This window comes from Miniopterus natalensis, chromosome 4 (assembly GCF_054644295.1).
Source record: "Miniopterus natalensis isolate mMinNat1 chromosome 4, mMinNat1.hap1, whole genome shotgun sequence".
Classification (NCBI taxonomy): Eukaryota; Metazoa; Chordata; class Mammalia; order Chiroptera; family Miniopteridae; genus Miniopterus; species Miniopterus natalensis.
The window spans coordinates 54,830,659-54,833,894 of record NC_142084.1 but is presented as its reverse complement, the minus strand read 5'-3'; the positions used below and the strand labels follow the sequence as shown (position 1 = coordinate 54,833,894).

General features: G+C 40.1%; 1 pseudogene; it reads left to right on the top strand.

Moving 5' to 3' along the window:
- The first annotated feature begins 2,265 nt into the window (after window positions 1-2,265).
- Window positions 2,266-2,913, top strand: LOC107527470 (GTP-binding nuclear protein Ran pseudogene; annotated as a pseudogene).
- The last annotated feature ends 323 nt before the right edge of the window (window positions 2,914-3,236 follow it).

The window sequence follows — 3,236 nt, the reverse complement described above, 5'->3', positions numbered from 1 at the left end:
AAAGATATGTCTTTTTTTTTAACTGATTTTAGAGAGAGAGGAAAGGAGAGAGAGAAACATCAATTTCCTCCTGTATGCACCCCGACCGGGAGCAAACTCTCAACCTTTTGGTGTACGGGACCATGCTCCAGCCAACTGAGCCACCTGGCCAGGGCTCAAAACAATTTTGTAGTAGACTGACACTATCATTCTGACACAGAGTTGAGTAGTCTGCTTTTATTCCAAAGTCCATAGATTTTTACTACTTTTTTCCCCACTGAACATTTATAAGCTAGTGAGAGTTTCAATCACTGATGGCCTGTAGCAGAGTGAGAATTAATTCACAATAAAGAGATGGTACCAAGTGTGTGATACTATGTGTAATACATAGTGTGTAATACTATGAGGGACAATGATCGCTGACCAGTGGCAAAGCACATTCTGTGGTAGCAAAACTTTAAACGTTGAGGCAGAAAATCTGGATTTTATTCCCAGCTCTGCCAATAAATCACTTTTAAGTAAATTACTTTATGTCTCCAAGTCTTCTTTCCCTTATATTCAAAGGTGGGTAATAGCATTGTCAGCTTATGTTACAATATTGTCAAGAGCATTTGCAGTAACATAAGGGAACTATAAATCAATGTATTTAGGCATAAATGTATTAATTCATGTAATCATTTGATGAATAACTATTCCTTAACTTTTTCTTAATGAACAGTAAAAACTTCTATTCACAAAATTATTTTGTAAAAGGTAAGAGATTTGTTCATTGGTTGACTTGTTTAATCATTACAAAGGTTTAAAGAAAATACTTTCTGTCACGATTATGTTAGATTCTCATAATATTAAAAATAGGAAATGCATAATTCCTACACTCAGAAAGTCTTTAGGCCCCACTTCATTGATAAGAAAAATAGTGGCTTGCACAAAAACACACTGTTAGCATAGTTCCAAAACAAGTACTTACACCTCCAGTTTTATTTATCTTTATTGAATTATTATAATGTATATTACCTTATTTTCACAGAACTATATTAATTTATGTATATTAAATTGTTTTTCTAAATATAAACTTGTAGAGATTGAATAACATAATCATAACAATCTCTATGGTAACAAATTCTACATTGATACTGTTGATTTAAACAACACATTTCAAGCAAAAAAGCTCATTAATGCATGTGGCAATATAGATTCCAATCAAAAAGAAAATACAATAATGGACTGAATGAAAAGTCTAACTGCTTCCACTGTGCCAGCTTTCTTTTTGAAATATGAACGTGCTTTGTCGACTGTTTTGTTTTTTCCCTTTATTCTAAGCAGGGTGTCGGACTCACTATTTTCTTACCTGTGGCTTTTTGTACATGGAAAATGAAAGTTGATTATATCTTTTTTTATCATCTAAATTCACTAAAGACATAATGCCAGGTATCCCAGAGCAAGAGGGGATAGAGCAAAAAGACATTTCATCGTACAGAAAAGGGGACTGAAGGCTGAGAACCTGTCAGGAGAGTTGTTATCTGGAAGCAAGGTCAGACCCAGAGATAACTAGTCGGTGCCTCTAGGGTGTGGCTAGAGCAGATTCACAGGGTCACGGGGTGAAGATTAGGAAAGCAGGTATTATGTACCAAAATATGAATATTTTTATGGAATGTCATTATTTCTGTGTTTGAAAGAACTTGGTATTTAAATCATTTATATCTTGATAATGAAATCAATAATGTACCTTGTCTCAATCTGTGCAGCACAAAACAAAACTGTCTACAGCCTAGGTAGCTCTGTGCCTGCACGCACTGCAGGGAGCAACCAGCTATTTTTTTTAAAAAAAAACAACTTCTATTTGAAGCATAATTGTTGCCATATTTCAAAGAACTTTTGAGCAAATGGAATATTAACATCATGGTATAATATTGATACTCTGCCTTATACTGTGGGATGGGGGCTGGAAAAAATGTTTTCATTGTTACCAGTAGAATTTGTGACTCATTAAAAATGAGGGACTCAGGGGAAAATATTTATAATTAGTTTATAAATGTGTACTGAAGATTCTCCTTCTAGTGAAGACTTAGCAAGTGCCTTTCCAACAAATAAAAAAATTCTACAAAAATAAACTCAGCTCAATAGTAATCATATAAATGCAGTTTTTGGAGGATCTGAGTTCTGCATCATATTTTTAATTAAATTTAATAGTGATAATTAAGTTTTGTTTCTTTTTGGAATCAGTCTTCTCCCATCTTTCCAGCTCAGTCAGGTGGCCCTGGAGATGCTTCTGGAAGGAACCTCACCATGACCACCCAAGGAGAACCCCAAGTTCAGTTCAAACTTATATTGGGTGGTAATGGTGGGACTGAGAAAACGACATTCGTGAAACGTCATCTGACGTGAATTTGAGAAGTATGTAGCCCCCCTGGGTGTAGGGGTCCATCCCCTCATGTTCCACACCAACAGAGGGCCTATTAAGCTCGATGTGTGGGGCGCAGTGGGCCAGGAGAAGTTCGGGGGGCTGAGAGACGCCTATTACATCCAAGCCCGGTGGACCATTATAATGCTTGATGTAACTTTGAGAGTTACTTATAAGGATGTGCCCAACTGGCATAGAGATCTGGAAACACCCCCATCGGGTTGTGTGGCAACAAAGTGGATACTAAGGCCAGGAAAGCTAAGACTGAATCAGTGGCCTTCCGCCAAAAGAATCTTCAGAGCTACAAGACCGCTGCCAAAAGTCACTGCGACTTTGAAAAGCCTTGCCTCTGGCTTGCTGGCAGGCTCACCGGAGGCCCTAAGCTGGCGCTCGTCCCCGCCTGCCCTTGCCCCACCAGCTGTCCCGGGCCAGCTTTGGCAGCACAGGAGGCGCGCGACCCAGAGGCTGCCCAGGCCGCGCCCTCCCGGCGAGGGCCCGGGGGGCTGGAGCCCAGCGCCCCGAGTCTCGTTTAGAGGCCACCGTCCTGAGATGCCAGTGGGGCAGCGTGTTCGCCCCTTGTGCTTGACCCCTGGGATGCTGAAGGAGGCGAGTGGGCTTCGGAGTGACCGTGGCAGTTAAAAACAGCTTTGTTTCTTGGGCCTGCGTATTTAGCTGTTTCTGAACGCGGCTGTTTCCTTACTGAGTGTCAGCGATGGGAAGGCTGCGGTCGCACCCCAACATTCAGGCTGAGACCTTGTTTGTTACTGTCATTCCCATTCCTTTCTGTTTAAAATCAGAATAAAGATATATTTTAAATATCTAAAAAAGAAATCGTTCGCTTTTATGGTTTTTTGGT